General features: G+C 42.6%; 1 protein-coding gene across 6 annotated transcripts in view; it reads left to right on the top strand.

The window, feature by feature from the left end:
• Tet2 (tet methylcytosine dioxygenase 2) overlaps positions 1-18802 on the top strand; it is an 87132-nt gene that overhangs the window by 30312 nt on the left and 38018 nt on the right. The window lies entirely within an intron of this gene.

The following is an 18802-nucleotide window of genomic DNA, read 5'->3' as shown; positions in this document are numbered from 1 at the left end:
CAGATTCTTAATGTCTGATTCTTTCTGGAAAAGAAATAAAAATCTTCGCATACTACTCAGCATAGAAAAGAGGAATGTTATTGGCATCTTGTCCCTCCCCTCCTTCTCTGACTCTAGGACAGCCACCTGCCAAGCCTGTGCCTTTGTTTCTAGGTCTGCAAGGACCACTGGGAGTGGAAGCTGCTGTGGTGGCAGGCAGCAGGGCATTAGCAGAGAACTAAGGTGTGACAGGTGCTGCAGATCTGACAGGCATTCATCCCAGCTCCTGAGAGCACAAAACAAAGTCAGTGGGTGTAAGAAAATCCAAAGAACTCCTTGTGTCTTTAAAGTTGATCTTAAAAGCTCTGAACTACTAGTAAGTTTCCCAAACTAAGAGTTCTTTTTTTTTTTTAAATTTATTTATTTATGAGAGTATAGTGTAGCTATACATGGTTGTTGAGCCTTCATGTGGTTGTTGGGAATTGAATTTTTTAGGACCTCTGCTTGCTCCAGTCAGTCCCACTCACTCAGTTCCTGTTTGCTCCAGTTGGCCCCTCTCACTCTGGTCAACTCTACTTGCTCAGTCTCTGCTTGCTCTAGCCCAAAGATTTATTTATTATTATACATAAGAACACTGTAGCTGACTTCAGGTGTGCCAGAAGAGGGTGTCAGATCTCATTACTGGTGGTTGTGACCCACCATGTGGCTGCTGGGATTTGAACTCAGGACCTTCAGAAGAGTAGTCAGTACTCTTACCCGCTGAGCCATCTTACCAGCCATAAACTAAGGGTTCTTAAAGGAAAAAAAAATATTACATTTATTTATTTACTTAGGGGGAGACTTTCTGCATCAAGTGTGTGTGTGTGTGTGTGTGTTGTGTGTATGTGTTTGTGTGCATGGTGTGTGTATGTGTGTTATGTGTGTGTGTGAGAGCACATGCATAGGTCACCAAACAACTTGTAGAAATGGTTCTGTCCTTTTACCATGTGAATTCTGTAGATAGAACTCAGGTTGTCACCCTTGGCAGCAAGTATCCTTGCCCATCTTGTCAGCTGTAGACGAAGTTTAGGGTTTCTCTCTCTGTCTTTCTCTCTCTCTTCTCTCTCTCTCTCTCTCTCTCTCTCTCTCTCTCTCTCTCTCTCTCTCTCTCTCTCTCTCCTCTCTCTCTCCATGTGTTTATGTGCACATGCACATGTGTGCATATGTGTGCACTTGTACTTTTGAAGGTAAAGTGACAACCCTCAGAATCTGTTCTTTCCTTCTACCATGTAGGTCCTGGGGAACAAACTCGGGTTGTCAGGTTTACCAGCAGAAACTTTTGCCCACTGCCTGGCCACAAAGTAAGGACTCCTTATAAAACCATTTTCATTTATTTATATGCATATAAAGAAGTGAAGAATGAATGGATGCCTGCCCCAATTGGAAAGTGAAATGCATTCTATATATATACCCTTTCCTGTGCTAGAAGCCAGCTGAAGTGGTAGGGGTGGGTCTTGTGGGAGTGCACTGATGGTCAGAGAGAACAAAGGAAGATTTCGGCAGTGTTCTGTCCATAGCTCCGAGCAGGTAGTTCAGCTGCAGTGGGTCTTTATGCATTCAGCATAATGAGTCCTGCATAAAGCTGCTAGCTAGAACCTCTGCCCTCATTCTTGGAGCTTGAGGACATAAGCTAACATTCTGCCACTTGATACTTCTGAGTGACTGACTTGGTACCATCTCTGCAGTGGCCTTGGTTAACCCTCCCAGGCCTCTGAGGCTGCCTAGAGTTCCTCTTTGCCATGGGGGTTTGATGTCATTGTAAGGGAACCCTCAGAATGAAGATTTTCCCCCCAATTGTTAATATTTTTTGTTTGTTTGTTTGTTTGTTTTTTGGGACAGGGTTTCTCTGTGTAGCCCTGGCTATCCTGGAGCTCACTCTGTAGACCAGGCTGACCTCGAACTCAGAAATCTGCCTGCCTCTGCCTCCTAAGTGCTGGGATTAAAGGTGTGTGCCACCACTGCCTGACGATTGTTAATACTCTTAGACTTCCTCTTTCCCTGCTCATGTTGGGGATCTTGGGTGATTATAAACAGGGAAGGCTTGGCTTTCCCTCCTGCTCACCCAATCTGCTCACCTCACCCCGTGGGCCAACCGTGACCACTCCGTCACTCCTGTTCTCTACATGAGATTCGAGAACATGTATGTTAAGATGGAATTTTTATCTTTTTAGTGAGATTATAGCATGACTCAGAGGTTCTCTTTTTGGCGGTGGAGGGTGGGTGAGGAAGGGAGTGTACAGGTTTGTGGAAATGTGTAAGAGAAATCAGCATAAAGGCTTTGAAGTTAAAATGTTCACTGATGGCAAATTGGCTGAGGAGTTCTTTCCTTTAACCCTTCCTTATTTTTTTAAAGATTTATTTATCATTATATGTAAGTACACCGTAGCTGTCTTTAGACACAACAGAAGAGGGTTAGCAGAAGAGGGCGTCAGATCTCATTATGGATGGTTGTAAGCTACCATGTGGTTGCTGGGATTTGAACTCAGGATCTTTGGAAGACCAGTCAGTGTTCTTACCCACTGAGCCATCTCACCAGCCCCCCTTAATCCCTCCTTCTAATCTTAGTTCACACTTAACATTTACAGATGGAACTGCTCAGTGGAGGACTTAGTTTTCCATAGTGAATAAAAGTGTAGGACATATTTGAGTACATCATTGCAGGTAAGTCAAAGGCCTTTAAGTTTTGTTTTACTTGGCAATCAAGAAATAGACAACAGTAATCACATTGTTTTATGGATATCTATCTATCTCTATCTATCTATCTATCTATCTATCTATCTATCTATCTATCATCTATCTATCTATCTATAGTGTCAGGCACATTGTGACTTCCTAGTTTTCTACTAGTATATGTTTTGTTATTATCACCATTGCTGTCATTATTTATCACTAATCTTAATGATTTCTTCAGTTTTTATTTTGTTTCATTCCAGCATTTCTTTAATTAGCTCTTTATGTGTATGAGTGTTTGCTTGTATGTTTGTGCCCTTGACTGTCTAGAAAGAGACAACTTTGTGTTCTTGACAAGGTTCCTATTATTTCTCAGATTTACATCACGTAAGTTTACAACTGAGACCTAAGTGTTTCTTCCAGACAAATCCCTCCTATGAACTGAAGTCTGTAATCATTTACCTAACAAACTCATCAGTTTGCCTTCTGAATCTTGGGATAGTTTGTTGTTTGTTTGTTACTGACTTGAGGTCAAACTGTATTGTTGTCTAACTTAAGTTATCCTCCTGCCTCAAGTTCCCAGGTAGCTTGACTCTAGGTCACCATGTTGTCTGGCTGACACAGGACATTAAAACAAACACAGATACAGCAGATCATCTCCTGCAGAGTTCTTCAGTCTCCAAATGACTTTTCATGTCTTGCCATTTGTGACTGCTTTTAATTTTTAAAGTGTTGTTATATGTATTGAATTTAGTGTGTGGACACATGTACAAATGCGACCTTTGGGAGTTAGTCCTCTCCTTCTGTGTATAGTAGGGGTTGAAGGAACTCTTTGGGCTCAACTGACTTTCTTTACCTATTGGTGGGTTGTCTTGCTGGCCCTGTTTTAGTTAAATTTTAAAGATAAAATATAACTATTTAGTAAGTGAGCGGCAGAAGTGTATTTGAAAGGTTTTTTGTTTTGTTTTGGTTTGGTTTGGTTTTGATTTTTCGAGACAGGGTTTCTCTGTGTAGCCCTGGCTGTCCTGGAACTCACTCTGTAGACCAGGCTGGCCTCGAACTCAGAAATCCACCTGCCTCTGCCTCCCGAGTGCTGGGACTAAAGGCATGTGGCACCACTGCCCAGTTTATTTGAAGTTGATTTTCCATATTCATTTCTTTCTTCTCTGCACCCTGGTACAGCCTGGTTTGAGCTGTGGTTGAATTGTGTGAGGGCAGAGCCTTGTGATACAGGCTAGCATGTGTAGCCTGTGTTTCTCAGGGGCTGGAGAATATGGACAGTGTTAGAGGATTCAGCTGAGAAATCTGGCAGTCTCAGAATTCACAAACAGCTGAGCCGTCAGCAGTCTTGCCTTCCTCCGGATCCACATGCAACAAGTCCTTTGCATTTGAACCAGTGGAGCAGACTGAAATAGAGCCCCACTAGGAAAGTCCTTCTCACTGTCCTTGCATTTCAGTTTCCTCTCCCAGCAGAGTATCATTTGCTTCTATTGATCTCATGGGATATTTTAAGCAGAGATGAGAGTCTTGGTGAAAGCACTTTGTATTCTAAAACAAAATCAGAGTGCCAATGGAGGCTCTAGAGGTGTTTACTCATTGTTTCAGATTTTAACCGACAAGATTGTTTTTTCTCAATATGAAGATGTGTATCATCTTAGATTTTAATGTTGAGATCAAGCCAATAATAGTTTACTTGTAGAATTTCTGATCCCATAGTATGTATATAAGTACACACTGTAGCTGTACAGAGAGTTGTGAGCCTTCATCTGGACGTTGGGAATTGACTTAGGACCTCTGCTCGTTCCAGTCAACCCCTCCGGCTCAGTCCCTGCTCGCTTCAGCACAAAGATTTATTTATTATTATAAATAAGTACACTGTAGCTGTCTTCAGACATACCAGAAGAGAGCGTCAGATCTCATTACGGGTGGTTGTGAGCCACTATGTGGTTGCTAGGATTTGAACTCAGGACCTTTGGAAGGTGCTCTTAACCGCTGAGCCATCTCACCAGCCCGGCTTTTGTAATTCATGATGAAAGAATATACTCTCCTTAAATCATAGTGAGGGTTTAGACTTAAACACAATAACTTGATATTTATCTTGAATATTTACTGAAGCAAACTGAAGATTTTTGTATCCACCTGAAAACCTGCACAAATATGTTAATAACAGCTTTTTTATGTATGAGTGTCTTACCTGCATGTACATATGTATACTATGAGCATGCCTGGTAACCACAGAGGGCAGAGAGTGTTAGGATACCTATGATTTGAGTTGCAGACTGCAGGTGCTGGGAGTCCCAGGTCCTCTGCAAGAGCAGCAAGTGCTCCTAACCACTGAGCCATCTTCAGCCCCAGTTCAATAAGGTTTACTCACCACAGATGTCCTTAAGACTCTCCAAGCCATCCTTATAGGCATTTTACCCTCCTCTCCCTTTCCATATCTATCTCTTTCTCTTCCCTATTGAGCTCCCCGATTAGACCACATGGACCCTGTTATTCCCTGCTCTACCATGCCCCCCCAAAACCCCAGCAATGGTCCCTTCCCTGGTTTCTGCACTTGCTCCAAGATGTGTACTCACATCTGCAGGCTTGGAAATGGAGCCTAGGGTGAGACAGAACATGGCTTTTTGTTTGTTTGTTTGGGGTTTTTTTTTGGGGGGGGGGTGGGTTCGAGACAGGTTTCTCTGTATAGCCCTGGCTGTCCTGGAATTCACTCTGTAGACCAGGCAGGCTGGCCTCAAACTCAGAAATCTACCTGCTGCTGCCTTCCAAGTGCTGGGCCTAAAGGTGCCACCACTGCCAGGCTGAGAGAGAACATGTGACGGTTGTCTTTCTGGCCTTGCTTATCTCACTGAACTTGACCTTCTCTAGCTCTACCCATTGCAAATTTCGGGTTTTATGGTTGTTTTTGTTTTGGTCTTTTGAGGTAGTATCTCTTGTGCTCTAGGCTGGGGCAGTGTATCTGCAAATCATTTCAATTGCTGATCATCTGGCCTGCAGCTGCCTAGTGATACAATCTTGGGTGTGTACAGTCCCACCTAGCTCTCATTCATTCGACTGAATTGGGATACCTAAGTTTTATTTTTGTTCCCCTTTCTCTGGGAATAAGATAATTAGTACATTCCATGCATTTGAGATGTGCTATGCTCATCACTATTTTCAGACACTTATTTTTCAAAGGCTTTTAATTTTTTTGAATAAAGTTCCTTAGGAAAGGAAACAGAAATCTCTGTATCTTTGTTAACCTAGAATAAGGCCAATTTAGTCTAAAACAAAAATTAAAGTCGATTGAGACTAAACAGGATTACAACCAGGGAAAACAGTTTCAGGCCTTCTAAAATGTGTCCAAGTTCTAGAGAATGCAGCCTTGCTTGTATCTGTGAACCTGAAGGGGGGACAGGAGTGTACTTATGCCAATTTGCTAATCAAGAATTGTTAGTGCTGATGGGCATTAAGCTAGCCTACTCTTTGTGCCCTTCCTAAATGCCTCTCCTCCCCACATACACATACACATACACATAGGATCTTACTATAAAACCCTGGCTGGCCTGGAACTCACTATGAACTCCCATAGTTGCCTGCTTCTGCCTCCCAGATTAAATTCATGCACCACCATGCCCACTGGGCACATTAAATGTTCTTTTAAAATGGAACTGGGTAAGCTGGGCTGTGGTGGGGCATGCCTTTAATTCCAGCACTCGGGAGGCAGAGATAGATGGATTTCTGGGTTTGAGGCCAGCCTGGTTCACAGAGTGAGTTCCAGGACAACTAGGGCTCTACAGAGAAACCCTGTCTTGAAAAAGCAACAACAGAAAAGGGAACTGGGTAGCTAGCTGTGTGGTGGCACATACCTGTAATCCCAGTACAGGAGCGAGTCACTCATTCATTAATTTTCCCCTGCGTCTGTCTGTCTGTCTGTCTGTCTGTCTGTCTGTCTGTCTGTCTGTCATCGCTCCCATTCTTCTCTGCTTTTGAGCCCAAGCCTCAAACTCCACATCCTCCTTCTTCAGCCTCCTGAGTGCTAGGATTGAAGATGTGGGTTGGAACAACCTGTGTAAAATCAACTATGGGGACTTCCGAGTGAGGACCTTGTCATAAAACAAAATTTATGGCTCCTAGAATAGTTGCTAAACTATGTTACTTAATGTGATTTTTATCTTCCCTTTTCTTTTGTGTGTGTTTCTTGGATTTTTTAAATTCTTTAATCTTTTTTTTTTTTTTTTACAGTCCAGACTTTATTCCCATTCCAGTCTGCCCTATGACTGTTCCTCATGCCGTACTTCTCCACCTCCTGTCTCCAAGAGGATGTCCCCACACCAAGTCCCATCCCACCAAGTCTCTGGAGGATTAGGTGCATCTTCTCTCACTGGGGACAGACCAGGCAGTCCTCTGTTGTGTATGTGTTGGGGACCTCAGACAAGCTCATATATGCTGCCTGGTTGGTGTTGTCTCAGTGTCTGAGATAGCTCAGGGGTCCAAGTTAGCTGAAACTGCTGGTCTTCCTATGGGGTCTCCCTCCTCTTCAGCTTCTTCTGGCCTTTCCCTAATTCAACCACAGGTGTCCCCAACTTCAAACCATCGGTTGGGTGTAAGTATCTGCATCTGACTCTTTCAGCTGCTGGTTGGGCCTCTCAGAGAGCAGCCATGCTAGACTCCTGTCTGTAAGCACACCATAGCATCAGTGATAGTGTCAGGCCTTGGAGCCTCCTCTGGAGATGGATCCCATCTGTCACTGGACCTCTTACCCTCAGGCTCGTCTCCATTTTTGTCCCTGCAGTTCTTTTAGATAGGACCAATTCTGGGACAGAATTTTTGACTGTGGGATGGCAACCCCATCCCTGTCATTTTTCTTTTTAATTTCAGTCAGTTTTCAGATTTTTTTTTTTCGAGGCAAGGTTTCTCTGTATAGCCCTGGCTGTCCTGGAACTCACTCCGTAGACCCAGTTTTCAGATTTAACATACACTTCTTTTAAGGTATATATAATTTTTTTTCTTGTGTGCCTATGCAGGTGTGTCTATACGTCTGTGTCTCTCTGTGTCCCTGTGTCTGAATCTGTGTGTGTCACGTGTGGATGTCTCTTGTGTATCTTTGTGTGTATGCTTGTACTTGTAGGTATATATTCTATCTACCACCATGCTGCTTGCTCAGCCACAAACCTTCCTTTGGCAAGGTGACACACAAGTCTATAATTCACTTATAGAATGCCAAGCAAATTATTTCACGACACGCTGTTCTACTGTTGAGTAATGTATTTGTTTTCTCCTTTTGGTTGGAATTTCCTTGGTGCTATTATGAGATGTGTCAATTTTAAAATTGCTTCTGGTTTGTTACTCCCCAAAGCAGGATGAGTTTATTGTCCCCAGGGTAGGTCTTAGAAACTGGACTTTCTTGAGGAGTGTGACTACTGCCACCCATGCCTGAGGGAGGTGGGAGAGGCCGGGAATGCTAAGGCACCTCCCTGGATCCCCACCCAGTCCGTTAGCATTGGATGTCCTAGGAAGTCATATAGGTGCCTGTAGCATGCTATAGCCGAGGAGTGTTGGAAGTCTCTGAAGGCTGTGTGATCTCCCAAAGCGGGTAAGGAAGCTTCAAGCCCCTCTTTTTTCATTCTACACCTCTCTTCTTCCAAACCCTTCCTACTGCTTGTTAATGGAAAATTGATTTGTAAAATGCCTTGTGATTTGTAAAGTGCTCTTGATCTTTGTGAGCTGCCCTGAAAAATGAGGCAAACCCAAGGAAATTGTAGCCTGCTGGTCAGGAGCATAGTAAAATACCCTGGCATGTAACGGGACTGTCTTAGGCCTGGGCTCTTCCCCTGGCACCTGATGTTCTATCCAGGTATAGAAGCTATGGGAATTTAAGTGAAGGCTGGTGTGGTGTTTTCCTGTAATTAAAGCACTTGGAAGGCTTAATCAGGTTAGTTTGCCTATAAAAGTTCCAGGCCAGTCAGATCTACATTGCTCCTTATATCACTGCCACCAGTCCGCATCTCTAGTTTCTTGTTACTGGGGAGAGATTCTCGAAAGTTGTGTGGGTCGTGTTTTCTGTGTTGGGTTCCCGTGTTCTCACAAGGGACAAATGGGCGGTTGGACTTTTTTGTTTTGCAGCACAGGTATTTTAGATAATGTTTTTCTCCCTATTAACACATCCTGAAGGAAAACACCTATCTGTCTTCACAATATTTAGTAGCATCTAGGTATTTGAAGGTCACTTTATAGCAGGGCGTTTGAAATATCACCATAGTATTTCTGAAGTTGTTTCCCCCCTCTCTCCTGCCTTTATATCCTTTTCACTTGGCTGGGTTTCTAGTTCAGGACTATAATTTGGTAATTATGTGTAATATTCTCTTTGCTCTTCAGCCCACCATGCTGAGGAAGACCTGTCCCACCAGGTCTCCCTTTCTGTGAGCCTTGCCTCATGTGAGACCCTTGGAGAAGCCAGAGTAGCTCCAGCCATTTTGTGGGCAGATTAGACAGATGCCTGTTGCCTTTGGTTATGGAGCTTGAATCCATTGGTTTCTCAAGCTTGCCTGTCCCTTACCTTGTAGCTAGCTGCACAGTGGAGAGCCTCTTGAAGGCTTGTCTGAATTAGCATCCTACACGTGACTGACTCAGGGACATGGCATTTTCCTGGCCCTTGAGTTGTACAGTGACTAAGACCTTTGAACTTCAGTTTGCCTTGAGGTTTCCCTCTGAAACTTTCCCAAATAAGGGGTGGTAAGACAGCATAGCTTTCTTTCCTTTAGCAGTCCCTAGCTAGCTTTAGAAGAAAGCTCATGATTAAACTCTGAGCAGTGTGGATTCATCTGCAGTTTCCTAAAAGTTCTGGAAACTGAGTCTGAGCTTCTATGTAGTATTGGATATATTAATACTAACATAATTCTGAATTTTTGTTTTCTTTTGATCAGTTTAGTCATTTCATAGGGAGAAGGCTTAGATATCTGCTTATTTCTACTTCTTTCCTTTTTTTTAAAGATTTATTTATTATATGTAAGTACACTGTAGCTATCTTCAGATATCCCAGAAGAGGGCATCAGATCTCATTACAGATGGCTGTGAGCCACCATGTGGTTGCTGGGATTTGAACTCACAACCTTCAGTAGAGCAGTTGGCGCTCTTAACCACTGAGCCATCTCTCCAGCCCGACTTCTTTCTTTTTTAAAGATTTATTTATTTTATGCATATGAGTATACACTGTAGCCGTACAGATAGTTGTGAACCTTCATCTAGTTGTTGGGAATTGACTTTTAGGACCTCTGCTCGCTCTGGTACACCTCCCTCACTCAGGCCCAAAGATTGATTTATTATTATAAGTAAGCACATTGTAGCTGTCTTCAGACGCACCAGAAGAGGGTGTTTTCCCTGGTTTCTGTACTTGCTCCAGGATGTATACTCCCATCTGCAGGAGACGGAGCCTCGGCTGAGAGAGAACATGTGATGGTTGTCTCTCTGGCCTTGGTTATCTCACTGAATTTGACCTTCTCTAGTTCTACCCACTGCAAATTTTGAGCTTTGTCATGGCTGTTTGTTTTTGTCTTGTTCTTTTTGAGGTAGTATCTCATGTGATCCAGACTGGGACTGTATCTGAAGATGCATTTCAGTTGCTATAATTCAGGGTACTACTGGTACTATTGGGCCACAGCTTCCACGCCTGTTGCCTGCATTGAGTAAAAAGCTGGGCGGTGGTGGCGCACGCCTTTAATCCCCAGCACGTGGGAGGCAGAGACAGGCGGATTTCTGAGTTTGAGGCCAGCCTAGTCTACAGAGTGAGTTCCAGGACAGCCAGGGCTACACAGAAAACCCCTGTCACCAAAAAAGCAAACAAACAAAAGTAAAAAGGAACTGAAATGAGTGTCAGTCCTGATGTGCTTCCACAGCTGGAAAAGTCCAGCTGTCTTCTCCCTTCTGCAGATGCCACTATGGCTATGTTGAGTTAGCAGTATTATTTTTTAAAAAAGATTTATTTATTTATTATATGTAAGTTCACTGGAGCTGTCTTCAGACACACTAGAAGAGGGCATCAGATCTCATTACAGGTGGTTGTTGAGATTTGAACTCAGGACCTTTGGAAGAGCAGTCAGTGCTCTTAACTGCTGAGCCATCTCTCCAGCCCCAAGTCAGCAATATTTTTAAATGGATTATTTATTATTACTGCAGAAAACAGTAGGGAAATATCCTTAGTAAATACTTACTTGGGCAATATTAATCTGAATTCCTCAAAACTCTTCACTGGGAGTGTGTGGGACCTCCCTGAGTCCTTTAAAATTTTTGTAGTTACTTGCATTTAGGTATAAAGGGCATAAAGACTATACTGATTTTTTTACTATGAAATAAGTTTAAAAGCTAAGTAGGGTGTCTTTAATCTGACCACTTTGTATGAATCTATCAAGGGCAGTCGCTGAGCTCCCTCCTGACACAGATTATGTCAGTGAACTGGCTGTGGAAGCCAGTGCCACAAGCAAGCAGGTAGTGTTTCCAGGAAATCCTAAAGCATGGGGGTAATTTATCATGAATTTTCTTCTTTTGTGTCTGCCTGGACTTTTGACATGGTGACCCGCTGTAACAAAGGCAGCAGAACACTTGATAACAATTAAAACAGCCTGCCTCTATGGAAAGCTCAACCACTAGCAAATCCACTCTCAAATTCAAGTAAGTCTTTAAGAATTAAGGAGAAATAATGACCAAAGCTATTACATTTTAGCTTCTGCTAGGAAACAAGTGTACCGGCCTGAATCCTCCTCCTCTCATTATTATTCAAGATAGGGTTTCTCTGGAGCACCAGGTAGCCTGAGATTTGCTATTTAGATCAGGTTTCTATGGGATAATAATAAAGAAATAAAACTTAACATCTGATTGAACAAAACAAAGAGAAGGCTTAAGAAACTGAGAAATTCACTCAGTAATACCGTAAAAACACTAAACTGGAAGCCATGATATATGCAAAAGACCTGTAGAGTAAAACAATAAAGTATATTAAGAGAAATGTATAGAAAGATAAGAAATAATATACATTTTAAAAAAATAAAAAAGCCCTGACATGAGATGAGGATTTCCCCCGAAAGATGCCATTCAGCATTGGCACCATCTGCTGGGCATGTGACCCACAATTAAGTGTAGTTTGTTTCGCCAATGAGACTCCCTGGGGGGAAACTACATTTTATTTTATTTTTTATTTTTTGGCAAGTGGTTATCACTTGTAGATGCTGGATTAGGAGTAAGAGCTTTGCTGGGCAGTGGTGGCAACACGCCTTTAAACCCAGCACTTGTTGGGGGTGGGGCGCAGAGGCAGGCGGATTTCTGAGTTCAAGGCCAGCCTGGTCTACAAAGTGAGTTCCAGGACAGCCAGGGCTATACAGAGAAAACCTACCTCAAAAAAAACAAAAATAATAATAATAAAAAAAAATAAAAGGAGTAAGACTTTTGTCCATTTTTTTTCCCTTAGGCTCTAGAACCCCCTCGGTGTAGATCTGTGTAGACCCTGTGCATGCTGCCTCAATCTCTGACAGTTATTGATTACTGGTACTACTTTTCTTGGTGTTCCCTCTCCCCCTGCCTCTTTCACTCTTTGGGATTTGATGGAGAGTTCACATTGAGGGCTGACTGTTCGAAGGTCTCTCACCCTCTGCATATTGTCTGCCTGCAGGTCTCTATTTGTTCCCATCTACTGCACGAAGAAGCTGCTCTGGCAGAGCAAGCCACTGCTCTATGAGTATAGCAGATTGTCATTAGGAGTCATTTAATCAGTTTTTTAGGACAGTCTTATTTGGTTTGCCCCGTGACCTTGGCCTATCTAGTCTCAGGTTCTTGGTCACACAATCATGGTCTTGTATGGGTTCCATCTCTCTTGTACTGAGCTTTCAGTCGGATTGCTTGGTTACACCCCACAATTCCATGCCAACATTGCACTCTCCTGGCAGACAAGACACTAACTGATTGAAAGGTTTCAGGCTGCGATTGTGTTTGTTTCTCCTTTGGTAGCATGTAGGGGACCTTTCTGTATTAAACCCTGGCACATAGGGGGGAAGTCTCTGTTCTGTATAGGCACCAGCTCGACTTCATGTTCAATGAGTTGTATAGGTGTCATTGTGAGTTATGGCCATGCCTTGCCATCAGCTTTCACAGGGGTTGCATCAGATATTTACATTATGCTCATAACAGTAGCAAAGTTAGTTATGAAATAGCAACATAATTTTATCATGAGGAACTGGATTACAGGGTGTCAGCATTAAGAAGGTTGAAAACTAATACTCTAGACCTTCAGTGGAGGGACCAAGCCAACTAGTCAGATTCTTGAAATTAAACTTAAACATAGTAAAAAATTCTCTCTTGCTCTGCTAAAAACTGTCTTTACAGATCACTCAGTGTGCCTCTTAGTTCATGATTAACTAGTGTGATTATATTTACTTATATAAACAAAGCAGTTTTTGTTAGATTTGATTTTTGTTTTTGTTTTTAATCATTTATTTATTTATTTATTCCTCTCTCAGTCTACCTTCTGACTGTTCTACATCCTATACCTCCTCCCCATCTCCCTGTCTCCACGAGGATGTCCCTACCAGATCTCTCCACTCCCTGGGGCCTACAGTTTCTTGAGGGTTAGGTGCATCTTCTCTGACTGAACCCAGACCTGGCAGTCCTGCTGAATATGTGTTGTGGGACATCTGGGTTGTTTCCAGCTTCTGGATATCATAAACAAGGCCACTATGAACATAGTGGAACATGTGCCCCCATGGCATCGTGGGTCATCTTTTGGGTATATTCCTAAGAGTGGTATAGCTGGGTCTTCAGGTAGATCTATTTCCAATTTTTCTGAGGAACCTCCAGAGTGGTTCTATCAGTTTGCAATCCCACCAACAATGGAGGAGTGTTCCTCTTTCTTCACCTCCTTGCTAACATGTGTTGTCACCTGAGATTTTGGTCTTAGCCATTTTGATTGGTGCAAGGTGGAATCTCGGGGTCGTTTTGTTTTGCATTTCTCTGATCACAAAGGACTTTGAACATTTCTTTAGGTGCTTCTCAGTGATTCTAGATTCCTCTGTTGTGAATTCTTGGTTTAATTCTATACCTCATTTTTTTGATTGGGTTGTTTGGTTTCTTGAGTTCTTTATATATTTTGGATATTAGCCCTCTATCAGATGTGGGGTTAGTGAAGAATTTTTTTCCAATCTATAACTTGCTGATTTGATTTCTTTTCATGAACTACTACTGTAAATGTTCATGGTTCCATCTTTGGGTCTAGCGTTACTTATTGACCATGATTGACAGCTCTACTTCTATATTAGGAGAAAGCTCTGATGTGCTGTCCAGGCTACAGTGTTTTACAGTACTTAACAGCTCAATAAAAATCAGTTGAACCAGTGAGGATATGTTTCAAGTTACATGATACATGGGAAGGATGCTGGTCATAAAATATGTCATGAGGCCAGATGTATCTAATTTTCTTTAAATGGGTATCAATTGAAATAGAAAAGAATGCAATTTCAGTGTGTTTCTACAATAGTCTACTTGTAGCCCATAAAATAAATATACATATTAAAAATAAAGGACTTTTAAAAAACATTGACGCTTGACCCATGTTTATCACTGAAAATCAGCCCAAGTTCTAAAATCAGTGCATTGTAATTTTTGCTACTTAAATTATCTAGGTGGTACTTTTAGATATTTATAAGATGAGCAGTTATGTGGCAGTCACCTTAAGTGACTTAAGGAAAGTCATTATTTTTTTAATCATGGTGATACAAGCTAGATTTATTATATTAGCCCTGGCTGTCCTGGAATTCACTCTGTAGACCAGGCTGGCCTCGAACTCAGAAATCATCTGCCTCTGCCTCCCAAGTTTTGGGAGTAAAGGCATACACCACCACTGCCTGGTACAACCAGTGTTCTTAACTACTGAACCATTGCTCCAGGTCCTAAATTGCTAATTAAAAAATACCAAGATAGAATGGTGTTTTTTACTCTTGTAGTCATTTTTTTAAAGATTTATTTATTTTATGTATTGGGCTCTGGTTCATTTTATTATTATAAATAAGTACACTTTAGCTGTCTTCGGAACCAGAAGAGGGCGTCAGATCTCATTATGGATGGTTGTAAACCACCATGTGGTTGCTGGAATTTGAACTCAGGACCTTCAGAAGAGCAGTCGGTGCTCTTACCTGCTGAGCCAAGTCACTAGTCCTCTTTTAGTCATTCTTGTGCATGTTTTACATATTCCTGACTAAAAATTCTTAAGGAGAAACTTTTATCTCAAGACTCCAGATTTTATGCTTGCATGCCTGAGTCTATGTATATGTACGATGAGCATGAAGGAGAACTTGAAAGGAAGGAAAGATATATTAGGTTCTCTGGAGCTGGAGTTATACATGGTTCTAAGGAGTATGAGTGCTAGGAACCTAACCTGGGTCCTGGAAGAGCAGCAAGAGCTAACCACTGAGCCATCTCCAGCTTTTAGAACAAAGTTTTTTTTTTTTTAATTTATTTTATTTAAATGAATACACTGCAGCTGTCTTTAGACACACCAGAAGAGGGCATCAGATCCCATTACAGATGGTTGTGAGCCACCATGTGGTTGCTGGGAATTGAACTCAGTACCTCTGCAAGAACAGTCAGTGCTCTTAACCACTGAGCCATCTCTCCAGCCCTAGAACAAAAGTTTTTTAATAACAAAGTATTAGTGTTTCTGTATGTATTTTGATACTATCTAAAGGCACCACATAGTAATACTAAAATGTTTATCAGAGTTTTCAAGTTCAAGAGTTGTCTTAAAAGTGTATAGGGAATTTGTTTCCGGATATGTGGTTATCCATGGTACCTTTAATAACGTCTCTTGGTATTGGTTTTTCCTATGCTTCTGAGAGGGTTTCTTACTCAGTTCTCTGAAGAGGCTAGCAGTCAAGTCTGACCTTGAACACCTCATTCTTCTACCTCCTGTCTCCATGGAATGTTAGAGCATTAGGTCTGTACCATGAATGGCCTGTTTTTCTGGCTTCCTTAGGACTGGTACATAGTGTTTTAAACTGTTTTAAACCAATAGCCCATGATAGGCAATGGATTTATTGATATCTCTTATTGATCTTTAAGGATGCCCTTCTTCTCAAGTCAGTTTGTAGCCCTTAGACACGTGAGCCTTAATAAATGCATGGTAACCATTTCTAAAACAGGAAGAAGAAAAATGACTAGTTTGTCCCCAACTCCCATCAACTAAGATTAGATCAATATGAGGATAGAGCTCTGTCCAAGTTTGGGCGAAAGCTTCTGAGAAGCCCAAGCAGCATGCCTTGCGAGGCAACAGAGCAAGCAGAACTCCTTTGAGAAAGAGCAGAACACTTTTGAGAAAGAGCAGGTTTCATGAGTCTGCTAGTGTGTGTGGAATTCCCCAATATGTATGTTGCAACTATCTGCTACAAAGTATTTCAGTAAAGGGGGCATTTTATTCTATTTCACATTAAAAGAGAAGCTTGCTTTGGACTTGACAAGTCAGTTAAGAATTAGGGTTAGGGGCTGGGAGATGGCTCAGCGGGTAAGAGCACTGACTGCTCTTCCAAAAGGTCCTGAGTTCGGATCCCAGCAACCACATGGTGGCTCACAACCACCTGTAATGAGATCTGACGCCCTCTTCTGGTGCGTCTGAAGACAGTTACAGTGAATTATGCCGGAGCGAGCAGGGCTGGAGTGAACTGGGCCTTCCTGAGTTCAATTCACAGCAGCCACATGATGGCTCATGGCCATCTATACAGCTACAGTATACTCATACACATAAAATAAATAAATCTTAAAAAAACAAAGAGTTAGGGTTAGGAAAATGCTGTGTCTGTGTGTGTCTGTGTATGTGTATTTGTGTGTTTGTGTTTGTGTGTGTGTATGTGTGTGTGTGTTAGCCTTGTTGTTTTTGAGAAGACAGGGAGGCTCACGAGGCAAGGATATTTGTCTGTTTCATTCATTGATGTATTGGTGGCTATAACAGTGCCTGACGAAGGGGTTTATTCAATGAATATTTGTCATTGGAGAATGAATAATGACCATGATGTGTTGGTTACCTCTAATTCTGTCATTGTTAAAAAATTGAATGATACCCGGGTATGGGTGGTACACACATCCTTTAATCCCAGTACTTGGGCAGAGACACGCAGATCACTGTATTCGTGGCCAGACCCTACCAACAAAACAAAACACAATAGTGAATGATTATAAAATTAAATGCTTGGCCGGACAGTGGTGACGCACGCCTTTGGTCCCAGCACTTGGGAAGCAGAGGCAGGCGGATTTCTGAGTTTGAGGCCAGCCTGGTCTACAGAGTGAGATCCAGGACAGTCAGGGCTACACAGAGAAACCCTGTCTCAAAAAAAAACCAACAAAACAAATAAAATTAAATTCTTGAGATATGTATGAAGTTCTAATACTGCATTACTGGAAACCATTGTATTAGATCTACCTGAACTATGAATGTCTAGTTATCCCATGAGTATTCTGCAAGGGCCATCCTCTGATCTGTTCCCCCTGTGACCTTGACATTTCATATTTTTTTAAATTCCCATTCTATCCTGGGCCCAGCCCCAAGACCTACAGGTTTTACCTCTAGTACTTAGATTATGAATCAGTCTCACTTTGACAGTGTCTTCTCCATACTTGATCAACATTGTACCCCCATACCCAGCCCTTAGACAGGGCTGGTTTGTAGGAGAGTAACTGAAAGGCACTTGGAGCTTCTTGTGCATCTAAGCCAGGTATGCTGAATTTGACTGATCTCGTGGGCCATTGGATACCTTCTTCAAGACAGGCATCCAGTCAAGTCTCTCATCTCAAACATTCTTTCTGGTAGTGGAACTTTTTCTACTGGATCTACTTATCACCGTGTCAATATCCACCTCAGCTTTGCCCACACAATCTACTCCATAGCTTCTTTCTGATGTGGGGAGTGTCCCATTGTCTTAGTCAGGGTTTCTATTCCTACACAAAACATCATGACCAAGAAGCAAGTTGGGGAGGAAAGGGTTTATTCAGCTTACACTTTCATACAGCTGTTCATCACCAAATGAAGTCAGGACTAGAACTCAAGCAGGTCAGGAAGCAGGAGCTGATGCAGAGGCCATGGAGGGATGCTCCTTACTGGCTTGCTTCTCCTGGCTTGCTTAGCTTGTTTTCTTATAGAACCCAAGACGACCAGCACAAGCATGGCACCACCAACAATGGGCCCTTCCACCCTTGATCACTAATTGAGAAAATGCCTAACCACTGGATCCCATGGAGGCATTTCCTCAAGGGAGGCTCCTTTCTCTGTGATATTCCAGCTTATGTCAAGTTGACACACAAAACCAGCCAGTACACCCATCATTTTTAAATTTTTTATTGAATATTTTCTTTATTTACATTTCAAATGTTATCCCCTTCCCCTGAAATCCCCTATCTCACCCCCCCACTTCTATGAGAGTGTTCCTCCACCCATCCACCCACTCTAGCCCCCCCACCCTGGCATTCCCCTCCACTGGGGCATAGAACCTTCACAGGACCAAGGGCCTCTCCTCCCATTGATGACCAACAAGTCCATCCTCTGCTACATATGCAGCTGGAGCCATGGGTCCCTCCATGTGTACTCTTTGGTTGGTGGTTTAGTCCCTGGGAGCTCTGGGGGTACTGGTTGGTTGATATTGTTCTTCCTTTGAGGTTGCAAACCCCTCAGCTCCTTTAGTCCTTTCTCTAGCTCCTCCATTGGGAACCTCCCAGACCCCCCATCCCCAGTACTCAGTCCAAGGGTTGGCTGTGAGCATCTGCATCTGTATTTGTCAGGCTCTGGCAGAGCCTCTCAGGAGACAGCTGTATCAGGCTCCTGTCAGCAAGCACTTCTTGGTATCCACAATAGTGTCTGGGTTTGGTGACTGTATATAGGATGAATCCCCAGGTGGGGCACTCTCTGAATGGCCTTTCCTTCAGTCTCTGCTCCACACTTTGTCTCCGTATTCCCTCCCATATTTTGTTCCCCCTTCTAAGAAGGACTGACACATCCACACTTTGGTCTTCCTTCTTGAGCTTCATGTGGTCTGTGAATTGTATCTTGGGTATTCCAAGTTCTGGGCTAATATCCACTTATCAGTGAGTATATACCATGTGTGTTCTTTTG

Source organism: Mastomys coucha, unplaced genomic scaffold (assembly GCF_008632895.1).
Source record: "Mastomys coucha isolate ucsf_1 unplaced genomic scaffold, UCSF_Mcou_1 pScaffold16, whole genome shotgun sequence".
Classification (NCBI taxonomy): domain Eukaryota; kingdom Metazoa; phylum Chordata; class Mammalia; order Rodentia; family Muridae; genus Mastomys; species Mastomys coucha.
This window is presented reverse-complemented; position numbering and strand designations above follow the sequence as displayed.